Genomic DNA, 19,378 nt, shown 5'->3' with positions numbered 1-19,378 from the left:
GACAAGATAAATTTAAAATAGAAAGATATTTGCCAATATTTGATAGGCTTTGTGCAGAGTTGAAAAAACGCCTTGAAACATACTCAGAAATACAAAACTTATTTGGATTCCTAACAACGTTTTTAATAAAATCTGATGAAGAATTGAGGAATGATTGTGAAAAGTTTAGAAAGTGTTATTTCGAATACATTGAATGTGACTTCGCTGAAGAAATGATACATTTTAAATATTTTATACTGACATTAAACGATTTAGAATCTAACAACTTTTTGTCGGCTCAGGAGTCTTATAAAATAATTGTTGATAATATGTCACAATCTTCATTTCCTAATGTCATGACAGCCTTGAAAATATATAGATGTCATAGAAAATATACAAATGCTACGGGTGAACGTAGCTTTTCAAAATTAAAATTAGTTAAGAACTGTCTACGTTCATCAATGACTCAGAATCGCTTAAATAGTCTAGCTGTCATGGCAATAGAAAATGATGTATTAGAAAAAATCGACTTTGAAGATGTTTTAAAAATTTTCACTACCATGAAACTTCGAAAATAAATTTATAAAGTAAGCTATTCTACTATGTATGTAACTCGAATGTCAAGAAAAAATTATTTTTATGAATTAATAAAATACTAAGTTTAATGTAAAAACTTTTTTTGAATGTCTTTCTTTATGAACTGTTTATTAAAAAAAAAAATAAAAAAAATCACAGGGGGACCAAGATAACTTTTGCCTTAGGGTCTTCACATGGCTTAAGACGGCCCAGACAGTGGCCATATAAAGGAGCGCAAGTTCGGTGTAGGATTCGTGGTGAGAGAGAAACTCTGTTGCCGAGTACTGTCATTCACCCCGGTAGATGAATTGTTCGCACCCGCCTCTGTGCAGCAAAAAACGCACCTCAACAAACATAAGGAAGGTTCGACGTCGAGAATCTGCAATCACAACACACAGTCGAACATTTTTCTACTCATCGTGCACTCCTACTCTCTCAAAGCACTCATCACCAACTCGTAATAAAGGAACTGTAGGAAGACATTTCAAGCTCCTTACGTACAGCTGCAAACGAAACCTTTGGTTTTGGGAAAATGCAAAAGAACTGCTGGTACAATGAGGAGTGCCGTGACGCAGCGGAGAGGAAACAAACTGCCTACCTCTCAACATTGCGATCAACCACAACACGTGCGGTATATATCCGGAGAGTTGACATGGGAAGCGAGACGCATTTGCAGACAGAAAATAGAGAGGCCGAATTGCGTGAGAATGAAGAGCTTGACAAGCTGGCCGACAGACGTCATGATCGAAAATTCTACGAAAAGATGCGGCGACTAACAAAAGGTTTGAAGGTCGGACCAGAGGTGTCTAGTAACCGACACTCAGAGCATACTTAAATTATGGACGATGTAGCAGACGTTCCATTGCTCGACCATCAAGAAGTTCGAATAGCAATTACCTGTCTGAATAACAACAAAGGGGTGGGGACCGATGGATTGCCGGCCGAGCTATTCAAACACGGTGGCCAAGAACTGATAAGGAGCATGCATTAGCTTCTTTCTAAAATATGGTCAGACGATTGGAATGTAAGTGTGCTTTGCCCAATCCATAAAAAGGGAAACCCCACAATCTGCGCCAACTACCGTGGGATAAAACTCCCAAATTTCGAATACAATGTCCTATCGAGCGAATTTTGTGAAAGGTTAAAGCCCACCGTCAACGAACTGACTAGAGCTTATCAGTGCGACTGTAGTCCTGGAAAATCAACACCATGCGCCAAATCTCGGAAAAGACAGGTGAGAAGAGAATCGACACACACCTCTTCGTCGATTTCAAAGCTGTTTTTGACAGCATGAAAAGGAGCTGCCTTTATGCCGCGATGACTGAATGATGAACTTTGAAGTTGTAGATAATTTCGTCTACCTTTAAACCAGCATTAACAGCAACGACAATGTCAGCCTCGAAATCCAACGCAGAATATCGCTTGCCAACAGGTGCTACTTCAAACTAATTAGGCAAGTGAGAAGTAAAATCTTCTCTCGGCGAACAAAAACAAAATTCTATTAGTGGCCCATTTTTCCTGTCATGCTATATGGTGCAGAGGCGTAGACGATGACAACATCTGAGCCGGTCTTAGGAGTTTTCGCGAGAAAGGTTCTGCAAAAGATTTATGGTCCCTTGCGCGTTGGCTACGGCGAATATGGCATTCGATGAAACGATGAGCTGTATGACATATACGACGGCATTGACATAAGTGGGCGACAAAAGTCTACGTACGACCCATATTTTTGATGTAAAAATAGTATGGAACAAGTAAGGAAGGGCTAAGTTCGGGTGTCACCGAACATTTTATACTCTCGCATGGTAAAGTGATAATCGAGATTTCATTATTCGTCATTTAAATATTTTTCAAATACCGTATTTTTGTAAAGTTTTATTCCGCTATCATCATTGGTTCCTAATGTTTATACTCGTATTATACAGAGAAGGCATCAGATGGAATTCAAAATAGCTTTATATTAGAAGAAGGCGTGGTTGTGAACCGATTTCACCCATATTTCGTACATGTCATCAGGGTGTTAAGAAAACATTATATACCGAATTTCATTGAAATCGGTCTAGTAGTTCCTGAGATATGGTTCTTGGTCCATAAGTGGGCGGCGCCACGCCCATTTCAATTTTTAAAAAAAGCCTGGATGCAGCTTCCTTCTGCCACTTCTTCCGTAAAATTTAGTGTTTCTGACGTTTTTTATGAGTCGGTTAACGCACTTTTAGTGATTTTCAACATAACCTTTGTATGGGAGGTGGGCGTGGTTATTATCCGATTTCTTCCATTTTTGAACTGTATATGGAAATGCCTTAAAAAAACGGCTCTGTAGAGTTTGGTTGACATAGCTATAGTAGTTTCCGAGATATGTACAAAAAACTTAGTAGGGCGGGGCCAAAAAAATTACGTCCAAATATGCCCCTCCCTAATGCGATCCCTTGTGCCAAATTTCACTTTAATATCTTGATTTATGGCTTAGTTATGACACTTTATAGGTTTTCGGTTTCCGCCATTTTGTGGGCGTGGCAGTGGGTCGATTTGGCCCATCTTCGAACTTAACCTTCTTATGGAGCCAAGGAATACGTGTACCAAGTTTCATCATGATATCTCAATTTTTACTCAAGTTACAGCTTGCACGGACGGACGGACAGACGGACGGACAGACAGACATCCGGATTTCGACTCTACTCGTCGCCCTGATCACTTTGGTATATATAACCCTATATCTGACTCTTTTAGTTTTAGGACTTACAAACAACCGTTATGTGAACAAAACTATAATACTCTCGTTAGCAACATTGTTGCGAGAGTATAAAAAGTAATGATGCGGTTTTGTTATACTCTCGTAACAAAGTTGCAAAGGAGAGTATTATAGTTTTGTTCACATAACGGTTGCCTGTAAGTCCTAAAACTAAAAGAGTCAGATATAGGGTTATATATACCAAAGTGATCAGGGTGACGAGTAGAGTTAAAATACGGATGTCTGTCTGTCCGTCCGTCCGTCCGTCCGTGCAAGCTGTAACTTGAGTAAAAAGTGAGATATCATAATGAAACTTGGTACACATATTTCCTGGCCCCCTAAGAAGGTTAGGTTTGAAGATGGGCAAAATCGGCCGACTGCCACGCCCACAAAATGGCGAAAACCGAAAATCTATAAAGTGTCATAACTAAGCCATAAATAAAGATATTAAAGTGAAATTTTGCACAAAGGATCGCATTAAAGAGGGGCATATTTGGACGTAATTTTTTTGGAAAAAGTGGGCGTGGCCCCGCCCCCTACTAAGTTTTTTGTACATATCTCAGAAACTACCATAGCTATGTCAACCAAAGTCTACAAAGCCGTTTCCTTCAGACATTTTCATTTACAGTTCCAAAATGGAGGAAATCGGATAATAACCACGCCCACCTCCCATACAAAGGTTATGTTGAAAATCACTAAAAGTGCGTTAACCGACTAACAAAAACCGTCAGAAACACTAAATTTTACGGAAGAAATAACAGAAGGAAGCTGCACTCAAGCTTTTTTTAAAAATTGAAAATGGGCGTGGCGTCGCCCATTTATGGACCAAAAACCATATCTCAGGAACTACTGGACCGATTTCAATGAAATGCGGTATATAATATTTTCTTAACACCCTGATAACATGTACGAAATATGGTGAAATCGGTTTGCAACCACGCCTTCTTCCAATATAACGCTATTTTGAATTCCATCTAGTGCCTTCTCTGTATAATATATTCATTAGGAACCAATGATGATAGCGGAATAAAACTTTACACAAATACGGTATTTGAAAAATATGTAAATGACGGATAATGAAATTTCGATTATCACTTTATCATGCGAGAGTATAAAATGTTCGGTGACACCCGAACTTAGCCCTTCCTTACTTGTTTTAATTACATTTTTATTATAAAACAAAAAGTGTACTCCAATACAAACATAACAAACTGTTCACAAAAAACTAAAAAAAACCATTGACAAAAGTCTACGTACGGCATGTATTATATACTTTGTGTTCATGTTGCAAACTGGAAAGTAACGGGAAAGTATCGTTTATTTTTATTTTGTGTTTATGCTTTACAATAAGCTTCATGTTAAGCACATTTCGATATAATCGCGTATAACGTATAGTTGTCACAATGGGTCCTCGGAAAGAAATTTCAACAGATGTGGGAAACCTGGTGGTAAAATACAAAAAGGAGAATAAATCATTTGGTGAAATATCAAAACTGCTTAATTTACCTAAATCAACTGTTCAAACCATATTTAGAAACTTTATAAAAAACAAAAGTGTTGAAAATAAACCACGAACCGGTCGACCGAAAACGCTTAAAGGAATGGCTGCTTTACTAGCCACGGAATTAAGAGTACGATCGGATAAAATTGTACATTCCAGAACTGTTCAAAGGGCTTTGAATGAAAATGGATGGCACAGCAGAACTCCACGCAGAAAACCCCTTATCAGTGAAAATAACCGAAAGCTTCATTTAGAATTCGCCCACAAGTATAAAGATAAAGATCTTGATTTCTGGAAACAAGTTTTATTCACAGACGAATCCAAGTACAACATTTTTGAAGTGATGGAAGAGCCAAAGTTTGGAGAAGAGCCGATACAGCAATGAAGCCCAAACACCTCATCCCTACTGTCAAGCATGGCGGTGGAAATGTCATGGTTTGGGGCGCTGTGGCTGCATCTGGAGTAGGAAACTTAGTATTTGTGGAGGGGACCATGGATCGTTTTCAATATAAGAATATATTAGAACAAAGTTTAAGAGCATCCGTGGATAAACTAAACCTTGGTAGGAGCTGGCTCTTCCAGCAAGATAACGATCCGAAGCACACGGCCCACATTATAAAGGAATGGCTGCTTTACTATGCCCCATGTCTGGAGATTTTGGAACGTAAGGTGAGAAAACATGTCATTACCAGTGCGCAAACACTAAGAGAGAAACTACAGGAAGATCGGCAACATATAACACCCGTTGAGATTGAAAATTTAGCTTCTTCAATGCCTAGACGCTGACAAGCAGTTATAGATGCCCATGGTGGGCCAACAAATTACTAATTTTTAAGATTCAGTGCCTTATTGAAATGTTTTTTTTTTATTAAAATGCTAGTCGTACGTAGACTTTTGTTAATGGTTTTTTTTAGTTTTTTGTGAACAGTTTGTTATGTTTGTATTGGAGTACACTTTTTGTTTTATAATTTCCTAATAAAAATGTAATTAAAACAAAACTGCATCATTACTTTTTCCATACTATTTTTACATTCAGCAATACGTCGAAAATATGGGTCGTACGTAGACTTTTGTCGCCCACTGTGGCTCAAAAAATTTTATTTTGCTTATTCCTTCGATTGGTTTTATTAGATTTTACATTACTTTGACCGCAAATCGTCTTTTTTGAGAGGAGCTCCCAGAGATTAGCTGTACTTCCTTTCCAAATATATATTTTTATAATACCAAATCTTTAACTACAGTTCAAAAATACCAAAACATGTGCATAAATTTTTCGGATCAATAAATTTAAAAGTTATCTCAGAAAAAGTTGTGGAAATTTCGCTTATTTTCGGCCTTCTAACTGTACAAAAATATAACCCTCAAACTCAGTGGCGCACGCAGGAAAAAAATTTGGGGGGGGGGGGTTTTATGTAAAAGGACAATGTTTCATTATTTTATTCACAAATTGAAGTCTGATCTTCTTTTATTTTGGGCCATAACATTTAAAATCTCTTCCTCCGTCACGTCTATATCTCTATGGATATTCAAGAGAGCCATTCCGTTCAGGCGTGCTTCTCCAGTTTTATTTCTTAAATGTGTTTTAAGCCTGCGAAGTGAGGAAAACGAGCGTTCACTTGAAGCGACAGATATAGGGATTGTTGCTCCAATCTTTAAAAAACGATGCACTAAAAAAGTTTTGGATCTCTTTGTTTGATTTAACCAGTTCCTGAAAATATATTCAAAATTTTAGTTAGAAAATATAATCTGAAGAAAAGATTTTTAACCTTTTCAACATTCTAAATTCAGCAAATGAAAAACAAATAATAAGTAAAGTTGTGTATCTAATTCAGACCAGTTTTTTCTGGTTGTTTTTATTAAAAATATAGACATTTTAGTTAAGACACTCAAGTATTTTTTTGCAAATAGCATAATTTTTTTAAATTTAAATTTATTTCACACAGTTTGCTCATGGAACGAAAACTGAAAGTCATAATAAATGAGTTTTTATTTTTCCTGTATTATGATTAACAATAAACTGTAAAAAAAATAATAGAAACCTTATTGGTGACTTTTCAGTTCAGAACTAATTTTCAAAAGAAGTCCATTTTCGACTCACCATTCCCCTTAAATCTTAAAATTCCAGTTCAGCAGCCACAGAGTTATAAGGCAAGCTCATTACTTTGAAGCAAATTAAAAAAAATGTCTCTGTCCAGTTTATATTTTTCTGGGTTTTTAATTGGCCTACATTCCCACAACTTTTTAATACTATCCAGATACAATAGGTTTGTTTTTAGTTTAACATTTTCATAGTTTCAAAAAATTAAATTCTATCAGCAGAAAAGTATCAAAATAGGCCGTTTGTGAACAAAAAAGTATCAAATCACAAAATTTAGAAAAAAAAGTATCAAAAAAGATACAATTGTATCAAATCGGCAACGCTGTTAGTGACTAATGTATTCATTTATTTTACATATTCATACATCGTCGGCAGAAAGATTGCTTTGAAACAACAAATTACAATTTTTCAAATGACTATGTAGAACTAAATTCTATTATTTAAAAATTCAATTACTTTGGGGGAGGTTTTAACACCCCAAACCCCCCCGGCGTTCGCCGCTACTCAAACTTAAAAGTAAAAAATAAATATGGTTTAAAAATATTAAAAAACACGATTATAAATCACATCAAACTAAAATGAGAGAAATAATTCCTGATATAACCTGACAACCATAATAAACTAAATGTACTCTTGTTTTGCTGAAAAGAGCGTAGGAGGTTGCTATACATATATATTTCTGGCCTAATAATATATGTAAATAGGCATATTTATCAACGAAAATGGTTTTTTCTTTTTTTTTATTTTTATTTTTTTTTGTCGATTGCCGTTTTGTTTCGGGCTCATACGCATAGATCCATGATTCGTTACCTGTGACGATCTTATAAACGTAAATCTTCATACATGTTATTTTACTAGAGATGTGTTTTCCCCACTTGAGCCTTCTATCTAGGTGAATACAAAGATATGTTACTTCGTTCGCTTGGGGTACTAAAATTTTGTTTATTTTTACTGCCGGGCACATCTTTGGTCTAAGCGAAAATGTAACATGCTTACACATCTGTTCATTCACATTTATACGCCACTTTACTAGCCATTCTTTGACAGAACTTAAATGCTCCGCTAATATTCTTGATGCTAAAATGTGGCAGTTGTTACGGCTCCCTATAGCTGTGTCATCCGCAAGAGTTGAAGTTAATATAATATTAGCTGTTGGAAGATCTGCTGTATATATGATGTATAGAGTTGGGCCTAAAACGCTGCCCTGTGGTACTCCAGCACTTATTTGTCTTTCATCCGATATGAAATCTCCTACTTTCACCATAAATTGTCTATTATGATCAAAAATTTCCCAAATCCAATGAAAACTGTTCAAGCCCCTAGGTACCGAATATGAGGACCCCAGCATCTATAGTTGACTTTTGACCGAAAATATCGGTCAATGTATGTGAAATACAATTGAAATCCAGAAAGATACTTTTCCTCGCAATAGTGTAGTAGTTAAGAGATAAAATAGGATCGATACTACTCAACTCACATATACTACACGTACTGATTTTTGTTTTTCTAACAAACCTTTTGCCGAATATATCGGTTGAGTTATATATACTTATTATAGATATGTATATGAAAAATTGCTTGGATTCTGATTCTATCCATTTTACACCTTTTAGATATTTCCCTGGCTTTAATTCCTGCCAGTTTCAAGAGTATAAAATGTTCCGTTGCACCCAAACTTAGCTCTACTTTACTTGTTGTAGTACGATTTATCCTTTGCTTCAAAATTGACCTCAGCTTCGGTGATCACCTCTTCATTCGACAAAAAATTTTTCCCTGCGCACATTCTTCTGTGATTTGAGAGCAGGGAATATTCGCTGGGGGTCAGATTTGGAGAATACGGTGTATGCGGAAGCACTTCGAAGCCCAATTGATACACTTTTTGAAGCGCTTTAGAGCGAGTTCATCGTATGCAATCCACTTGAGTAACTATCGATTGAACTGTGGAGTGAAATGATGGAGCCATGTTTCATCCAATGTCATATAGAGACGCAAAAACTCGAGTTTAACACGCTTGAACATCTATAAACACTACTCCGAATCATCAACTCGTAGTTTTATTTTTGTCAAAAGTGAACTCGCACGGCACCTACTCTGAACAGAGCTTTCTCATATCCAAGTAATCGGGAGTGCCTGCTATCTCGAAAAACTTCACTTTATGGTCTTCCAAAATTGTTTTGTGAACCTTTTTGATATTTTCGTCGATAACAACATTTTTTGGGTGTTCACTGCGTTCACCGTTTTTGGTGGACATTTTGCTAACAACGTCTGTATTTAGCAAAGCAATCTTTGGTGGTTAATTTTCCTGGCGCAGTGTCCGGGAACTCGTTATCAAGCCAAGTTTTGCGTTATAATTTTTTTTACAAAAACAAAATCTGCAAAAATTCACAAACGAATGATACGACAGTTGTCAAATTTATAAAAGCGCCTTTTGAAAGTTACGGTTAACTAAAAATCATATGGATGGGCCGAGAACTTTTCAGTTGACCTGAAATATCGTTGACGCCAGTTTAGGTGGAAGGGCTCTTTCAGTTGCTGAGTACAATTGCCGTTCAGGCATTCTCGAGTCATATTTTAATCAGATTTTCTTAATTCAAACTGACATCGGAAGAATGGAGGATGAAGAAGGAGGACCTGGAAGGGTGTTGCATCAAAACTATAACTATACCCTTGCGTGGTATAATCAAGTTCATAACATCTGCCACTAAAGCTTCCTTCATTTGATGGCAAGTATTCAAATTATCAAAACTTTATCATCTCGTTGAAGTAAATAATTGATCACGATTTCAATTTAAGAAATAATGAAAAATTCAACCCTTAAATTTTCTTCAATGTCAAGCCTCGGTAAAAGCGTTTCAGGTAACAAAATTAACCAAAAGATTTACCAGCCAAACCAAATGGCATTCAGCTAAGAAGTTTTATTGAAAAGGCTTCAGCTATTTATTGTTTCTTGACGTCATTGGAAAATCTCTCAAGCTATGATTATTTATTTAACAAGATACAAGTAAACCGTATCAAGAAGACCTTGCGGCAGAATAGTAGTCAAATTGCCTTTTGTGAATAATCCGTCGAGAGTGAGTCATACACTTCGGCACTGAAACGATTCAATAAACAGGAACGTGTACTTGGATTAAAATGGAATCATAATCTTGATTGTTTTACTTTTTATTGGAAGACAAACTAGCACTGTCCTGTCAAAATCAAAAATCTTGGTGCAAGAAATAGGGCTACTAAGTTGCACAGGGATGAATCAGTGCCACAGAACATTGAATACACTTGTAAACACTTTTTGAACTGCTTATTTATTATTTGGATCTTTCATTAATTACGGTCCCGAGGTCTGGTTTTTCAACAGTTATAGATTCCCCTCAGATACATAGATTCTGCTTCTTCATCGATTCGTGCATTTGGCTGTGCAAGATATAGTATACTCTTGTTACCAAGAAGTGTGTCACTACTACTACAATTCTTCTACGCACTCTGCCACTCAGTCCAGAGTTGTACCCACCATACCAGATTTGAAAACGAATACAAATGGCCAAAGGATAGCTGCTGACACAGACGTTGTCGAAAGGGAGAAACGTATTCAATTCAATTGTTAGCACCAATTACGTTTTGGAAATCGTGGTTCAGCGAAGTAACTGCACCAGCGGCTTTTGATTAATAGATTGGATGTTTCGTTTTATCACTAAATTTCGACATAGTGCACAATATAGTGCCTATTTAACACTTTGGCTACAATTGCATCACAACTTTTTTTGCATAGTTAATATTATTTAACTTACACATTTTGCTTATCAAATTAATTTCTTACAGAACTATACTGAAGGATTTCAAATACTCAAAGTTGGAGGTCGATTAGAATCAGCGGATATTCCAGAAGAAAGAAAACACCCAAATGCCACTGTCAAGCATATATGCGAATTGGTTAACCATTATGTTCGCCTCCTACATCGGAAAAACTACCATGCATGATCAAAAGCAATCGTGGCTCTCATAAGACTTTAGATTTGTAGGGTAGGTCGTTGGTGTACCGACAAGGGCGGTGTTGCGATAACGCAACAAATTTTAGCGCATCATTTTGGGCGGTATTTGGGAGTATGCAATCAAATCGGGTAAGGGGCACTATGACCGTACCATCAAAAATGCAAGATTCATATCTAAAAAACTAGCCACAGTCCAGGTTGAAATAGAAGCTATGCTACATTCTCGACCTTTAACACCATTATCATCAGATTCAAACGATTATAAGGTAATTTTTAAATTGGTCGTGCATTAAGGGCAATCTTAGAGCAGACATTGTGAGATCAAATCAGCAACTTATAAAAATGGAATCAAATAACAACCACTAAAAGGCACCAGGTGTTGAAATTAATATATCAGCGTACTTTAAGTACGATTAAAGTAGTTTCCCGCTTCGACTCCACATCAACAACATCTCAATTATTATTATCCATAAAGACAACCTACCACCTCCAAATGGCATATTGGAAGAGTTATAAACTGTATTCCAGGAAATGATTCTAAAATACGTGTGGCGAACGTTCGAACAGCAGAGGGTATCATTCAGCGACCAATTTACTTCCACCTGTTTGATATGCCTTTCAACGGGTGTTTAATACTCTTGCAAAATATGGTTACAGAGTATAATAGTTCTGTTCACCTTACGGTTGTACGTATCACCTAGAACTAATCGAGACAGATGTAGGATTATGCATACAAACTATCAGGATGACGAAAGTAGTTGAAATCCGTCCGTCCATGTAGACTGTAACTTGAGTAAAAACTAAGATGTCTTGAAGAAATTTAGTATACACGGACCACTGCCACGCCCGCAAAACTCCATTAACCGACAGCCATAACTAAGCACTAAATTAGCATTTAAAACTCTAATTTGGGGGAATATTGCAGTAACAAGGGTCACCTATGGGAAAAAAATGTAAAAGGTAGGCATGGTCCCGCCCTCTAATAAGGTTAATGGAAATATCTCCTAAGCCACTTAAGCTAAGACAACCAAATTAGCTCAGCGCAAATACGGGTGGCGCAAACGTCCTCCTCCTATCAGAAGATGCTATAAACTTTGCAATTTACCTCTAATGTCAATTCTGTTTTGACATTTGTGTAGTAAACACATGCGAAATACATGTAAATAAACAATGCTACGCTACACTGCGTGCCACAACCGATATGATGAAGGATGCATTTCCCGGGCGCCTAATCTCCCGTTTTGGCGATTTGCACTGGCCAGCAGGATCGCCTAATTTGACCGCTCCAGACTTCTTTTGTGGGGCTTTTTGAAGTAGGGATTTATTTCAACAAGCCTCAGTCTCTTGCAGCTCTTAAAGACAATATCCGTCGAGAAAGTGAGGACATATCGCCAGAAGTTCTGACCAAAGTGATGGAAAATGACATAAAAGGGGATCAAATGATAATCAAATATGATATCAACAACATGATATCATATTCTCGACTTGATGTAAAAAAATTTAAAAGACCAAATAAAAATAATCCACAAGCAGAATCACAGTTTTCCAGTTTTTAAAAAAGTTTTCATTTTCCAAAAAACAACGGAAGGTAATTTTTGCCATCATATTAATTGATATGATTACCATTTTTATGAATACATGCAAAACTGATAATATTCTAATTAAAGTATGCTATTTCCAAAACAATAATTGTAGTTAATGTACGAAAAAGAGCTATTTTTTAAATATTTCTTTTGTTTGATACTATAATATAATTTCATATAAATGAAGCTAAAAATATACATATGTATGTAGGTAGAATTCAAATTCAAATCGTGATACCTATTATCATTTATCAGTAAAAAGTGTGTGTGCATTGCTCTATATGTACATACATATGCATATGTGTGCGATATTGCCGAACAAATATTGTATACACAAACCAACATACAAATATGTAAATATGTCACCCACAAAAACTACAAACATTGCTTTACAACAGTGGCGCTCAACGCAATAAAAATCCAAACACGCGTGTTTGACTGATAATTCTGCTACTGCGAAAAATATCACACGCACACGAAAGCGGCTGAACACGTACGCTAGGTACGTACGAAAATCTATAGCAATGTTTGTGCAGCGCAAACGTAAAATGTAGTAATATTGAGGCGTGCGCACCACTGCTTTACAAAAACAACCATCGTTTGAATTTTGAATTACATACTTATATGCGTTCACATATAGCAAAAATTACAAATATTGTTCTACAAAAACAACAATGGTTTTAAATAGCGTCAGCAGCGTCACAAGTCAATATGGCAGCCAAATAGTCGATGCTCAAATATGTAGAAAAAACCTAACAATATTTTCATTCATGAACGCAAGCGCACTTTCAACAGGCAAACTCGCTTCATTCATAAAAACAAATACCATTACATCTCCCCGAGCATGCCTTTGCCGACAAGCGTCTTTTCGCGACGATGGCAAAAGCTAAAAATCATAAATTTAACATTTTCTGACATTTGTATGAAAAGAAAAAAGTGACAACCCCGCAAATATAAGCATTCAAATATATTAGAATAAAATTGACAACATAGTTTATTTGTGGATTTTCAAGTCAAGAAGTGTATCAAAGAAAATATTCAATATTCCTCTGATTTATGTGTACAGTGGATCCCGGTTAAGTAGTACTCCGCTTAAATGAAAATCATCCCTCTTAACTGCCTATATCTTGTTGCATCTCACGGTTGGTTTTTTGAAATACATCGAAATTATTGTTTTAAGTACCAATCGCTTCATTATACGCACTCGCTTATGTGTCATATTATATTTTTATTTTTAACAAACAAAATCTGTATCTTACAGGGATTGACTGTATTTGTCAAGTAATGTAAAAAATATTTTTCCGTGGCTTGCAAAAATCTGCGCCGATATGTGTGCAAGCTCACACACAAACATACATTGTTACGCTGGTTTGTTGGGGAAGCTGTTAGAGCAGCAAGGGAAGCGGTGAGAATCGGCGATCGTTCGCTTATTTTTTCGGCACAGCACGGATTTTCTACCAACAACACAATGTTGTGCCACTTTGTCGCCGCGACGGTCCGTCGACACACTGACTCTTTGCTGAACACAATGATCGCGACAGAGAGCAAACGACATCTGTCAAATATTAAAATACACACGTTCTTATGTACACTGTTATTTTGACAGCTGCATGACTACACGACTGCAGGCCGACAGTAGAGTTGACAGTAGAATGGAAGATAGAAAGAGGAGGTAGAGTGGTGACGCCACTAATATAACACTTAATAATTTAAAACAAATAGATATACCTAATTACTTATTTTTTGCATACAAATTTTCACTTTGAACAAAATATTAAAATTTCATTGAAGTGCAAGGTATTAGTATGGCCACAACGAAATTATGCATATACAAAATGGACAACTGCGTTGTTTTGTGTACATGCCGGCCATTGTTATGTTGCTGCCTTCTCACAAAGGTTCATGTAGTGGGCTTCACGACGCCATTTTCAGTTCACTGTCGTGCTGCCATGTCGTGTCACGAGCATTGTGTTCAGCACTTGAGTTTACATATTTACATAAGCACATACATTTAATTTATAAACATTATGCATATGGTCTGTCATATTTGTTTACATGCAAGTTAATACCACCAGTTCACATTACATGAACATATTCTTTATCTGTCATAAATATGTAACATGACACTTACGACCCATATGGTCCGTATTAAGTATCCGTAAGTAACATTATGTGTACTTTGCTAATACTGTCCGCCTTAGGTGGTCCAAAAATGTAACTCATAGATTGTAAGATGAATCTTCCCACTTGTAACATATGTCCTACATATGTATGTCCTATCTCAAGTGGATTGTAGATATACTTCCTAGAATGTAAGATTAATATTTGTATCTAGGCTTAAGCAAAATATTGTATTTAAGAAAATGTAATAAAGAAAACGAGGCAGTTGCCCGTAGTTGACCACGGGGAGTTGCTCACGGGCAGTTGCCCGTAATTGTCCATGAGAACTAAACGGAGTTTTTAATTGGCGATCCTGCCAGGAGATGAAATAATCTCTGGCGGACCAAAATGTAACAATAAATTTCGGCGGTAACCATTTAAGGGGACAAAAAATCCCCGTGTTACCGTTTGAAAAACAATCAAGTATCCTCAATTGAGGAGAAAAGTAAAAAAAAGTTAAAAAAACGCTAAGTCCAAAAAGAGACACATAATCAATAAAATCTCAGCCACTTAGAAAATTATTGAAAAAATTTCGAGTGTGTGTTTGTGCCTACTGCCAATCGAACGCGCCTCATCTATACGGATTACGAGCGAAAAACAAGCTAACGTACGCGTTACAACAATTGAAAAAATAAGTAAAATTGAGAAACAAAAAACTACAACAGTTTCACAAATAAAGTGATTTTAAAATGTGAATTGAAAAACCATAAACTGAAAGTGAAAATTTTTGAAAATTTCAAACAAATAGAAGAAAGTGCGTGGATCGATAAACTATCCACATAAAAACAAATAAATAAAAAAAAATTCTGTAAATCAGAAATTTCACCAAAAAACTGATTTCATTTAAACCTCGCACACGGCCGCCAACGACGACCATTGCACAACCAACCGCCAAAATTCGACTTAAAAAGCAACAGCAACAGCAAAGTCAACAATAGCCGCAACAGTAGTAACAGCAGCAATAGCAACAGTAACAACAGCAGCAGTAGAAGCAGCAACATAAAATTAGTTGTAAGTAAGGCTTATACATATGTATTTATTAATTAAATTAAGTATAAAAATTGTTTATTGTGAGTATTAATTTGATTCATGAAACTCTCAAATATATATATATAAAAAAAAAACAAACAAAACCGAAAAATAAATTTAAAGGAAAAAAATATAATTCTTTGGGAACAGAAACTCCTGAAGTGCCTGCCGAAGATTTTTCCGGCAATATTTTATTAAAAAAAAAATATTTTGGGACAAAAAGGTCCTAAAACGCCAGCCGAAGTTCATACCGGCAAAATAAAACAAAAAAATAATGGAAAAATATATAAAATAAATATAAATATATATATGTAAATCAAAATATAAAAATTCAAAATTTATATTACTTTGAACAAAAAAGTCTTAAGGCACCAGCCGAAGAAAGTACCGGCAATACTAAAAATAAAAAAATACTTTAAAATTGTGGAGCAAAAAGTTCAACAACGCCAGCCGAAGATTTTACCGGTATAATAAAACAAAAAAGAATGGCGAAAAGCCAAATAGAATATAAAAATACTAAATTTAAATGCTCCAAAAAAGGAGGTACTAATATATTATATAAATAATTTCAATAATTGGGGTACTCACAAGCCATCGTAAAATCGTAAAATTATAAATTTTTACACTTGCTTAAAAAAAAAAAAATGTTGTTAGATTTCATACAAAAATGAGTTTACACATTTACAATTCTCAATGTTATGTTTTCGAATCGTTATAACTTATAACTTTATGCGACTTGAGAAAACCCTAAATGTAAAAGAAAAAATTGCTGAAATGTATTCAGGCAATAATACAATAAAAGATGTCATATATAAAAACACTTCCATCAAAAAATAATTAGAAGTCAAAAATAATATAAAATGTATCGAAAGTATATTTAAGAGTCAAATTTAAATAAATTAAGATTTCAAAATAGTAGTACTGTTCAAATTGATAAAATAGTCTATAGCCTCACGTACTACTATATATCCATTTGAATCGGGACGCTTCAATTTAGAGGTGAGGGAGTTAATACCACCAGTTCACATTACATGAACATATTCTTTATCTGTCATAAATATGTAACATGACACTTACGACCCATATGGTCCGTATTAAGTATCCGTAAGTAACTTTATGTGTACTTTGCTAATACTGTCCGCCTTAGGTGGTCCAAAAATGTAACTCATAGATTGTAAGATGAATCTTCCCACTTGTAACATATGTCCTACATATGTCCTATCTCAAGTGGATTGTAGATATACTTCCTAGAATGTAAGATTAATATTTGTATCTAGGCTTAAGCAAAATATTGTATTTAAGAAAATGTAATAAAGAAAACGAGGCAGTTGCCCGTAGTTGACCACGGGGAGTTGCTCACGGGCAGTTGCCCGTAATTGCCCACGGGAACTAAACGGAGTTTTTAATTTGCACACATAATTTCTTGTATATATGAGCACATATGCGACCGCTGGATCGTTTAGGATGATATGAAAACTTTTAATGTTAAATTAAATTTAAAACCAAATACATTAAACTTATATTAATTATTTGGGTAATAATAGAAAATTTATTCTATTATATATTTTTAATGATTTTATGGAATCATCATGAACTATATATGTAGGTAAATTTTAATATGTGTACATACATACATACTTATGTATATACTAAGTACATGCTTTGATACCAAATATATACCGATCATCTAAAAATTACATACTTAAGTATATGCCGAGTCGGTTGCGCATAGAATATAAACGAATCTGTAAGCGTACATTTCTTTACATTGAAATTAGCTTTATATTTTTTAGTTAACACTGAAAATGCTCAATTCTGCTATTTTTGTGTCCCCTGATGTTAAGTGGTGAAACACGCTCATCCGAAACAGTAAATATCCTAAAATTGAAATAGCCCTAAATTCTCGACGTCGTGAACTTTTTCTATAAATATATGTACGTTCTCTGACTCTATTAGGCTAAATTATCTCAATGGAATTGCTGGGAAATATGTTCCTGATCAAACTGTAGTTTAATATCTGTATTATACGGTAGACCATTCGTTTCGTCATATACTAAATATTATTGATTTTTTACTCAATTCTTACATGTTAATAAACAAATATTGCAGACAAACGTGTCTTAATTTTCACAATTCGCGAGAGTATACAAGATATTCTGCATAGTTAAACAATGATGTTAATTATCAACATTATGCAAAGAAAATGTTATTATTTAACTAACTTAACATAAAAGTTTCATATGAAAATACGAATATTCGAAAATCTTCAAGAAAACAGTTTTAAAACATTCTTATTTGCTTTTTGCGCTAATTGGAGTTTTCCACTTCTCCCCCTCTGTTTCCTCTGGCGGGTACTGCGTCGAACACCTTCAGAGCTGCTGTATTTTCATCCATTCAGACGACATCACCTAACCATCGTAGCCGCTGTGTCTTAATTCGCTGAACTATTCCAACCTTAGAATGCGATATTCGCCGTAGCCAGTACGCAAAGGACCATAAAACTTCTCTCGCAAACTCGAAAGCTCATTAGCTGTGGCATCGTCCATGCCTCTGCATCATATAGCAGGTTGAGAAAAAGGAGTGACTTATATAGTTTGGTCTTTGTTCGTGGAGAGAGCTTTACTTCCAAATTGCTTACTCAGCTCGAAGTAGCACCTTTTGGCAAGAGTTGATGTTGATGCTGGTTCCAAGATAGGCGAAAGTGTTTACGACTTCGATATTATGACTGTGAACACTTTTGAGATGGTAGTGCTGAAAGTACTTCCATCGGAAGCCAGAGCTGATGGCCTTCAAGCTGCGGTGGCTGCGGTGGATGTAACAACGGGTACTGACGGTCAAACAACCGTGGAAATCGATGCGACAGAGGGCACCGACGGTCAAATGACCGTGGAAGTCGATCCGAATCTCTCGGATGTGGCGAGTGTTGGGGCGGTTCGTCGATTGGCGACTCCGTCTTCAGCCTCGAAAAACTGTTTGAGGAGGTTCGGGTCGATCACGACTTGGGCGCTGAAATAGCGCTCCTGGAGGAAAGTCTGAAGGATGAAATTCCTCCAGATTAACCTCCAGCATGCGAAGGCGGCCTCCGCCAATCTATTTCTCCGTCTGGAACAAGACGGAGCTGATGTCGTCTTGATCCAGGAACCGTGACTGACTTGTAACGGGATCTCTGGATTGAGGACAAAGAGCCATAGGCTCCTGACGGCCAAGGATGCAGGTAGGAACAAAGCCTGTATGCTGGTAAGGAATGAATTAACCGTATTTCTTTTACCTAATTTCAGCAGCGCTGACATTGTGACAGCGAAATTGGAGTATGACACCGGGGATTTCTGGCTTATCTCGGCATACATGCCACACGATGATGTGGTGGGGCCAACTCCCTTACTGCTGAGGAGGACCTTAGCCGAAGCGTACAAGGCACTGGAGTCATAATCGGTTCCGACGCTAACTCGCGGCACCAGATCTGGGGAAGCTCGGATACTAACTGTAGAGATGATTCGCTTTTTAATTTCATTATCGGCAAAGATCTTCGCATTTGTATTAGAGGAAACTCTCCTACTTTTGTGACCGCAGGCAGGGAGGAGGTCCTGATCTCGAACTGGAGGGTCCTCGACGATCACTCCTTTTCGGATCACAGGTACATCGAGTTTAGTCTAGTCGGAAAAGGTCCGCCTAGGAAATCTTTTAGGAACCCTAAGAACACGGACTGGGAAGGTTACCGCAGGAGGCTTCGGCAAACTCTCCCAC

At 36.3% G+C, this 19,378-nt stretch overlaps 1 protein-coding gene across 3 annotated transcripts in view; it reads left to right on the top strand.

Annotated features, from left to right (window-relative positions):
- LOC126764475 (tyrosine kinase receptor Cad96Ca) overlaps positions 1–19,378 on the top strand; it is a 244,431-nt gene that overhangs the window by 75,752 nt on the left and 149,301 nt on the right. The gene's annotated exons all lie outside the window — the stretch shown is intronic.

The sequence above is a fragment of the Bactrocera neohumeralis genome, unplaced genomic scaffold (genome assembly GCF_024586455.1).
Source record: "Bactrocera neohumeralis isolate Rockhampton unplaced genomic scaffold, APGP_CSIRO_Bneo_wtdbg2-racon-allhic-juicebox.fasta_v2 cluster09, whole genome shotgun sequence".
Lineage (NCBI taxonomy): Eukaryota > Metazoa > Arthropoda > Insecta > Diptera > Tephritidae > Bactrocera > Bactrocera neohumeralis.
Note: the sequence above shows the minus strand (reverse complement) of the source record. Positions and strands in the feature narration are given on the sequence as shown.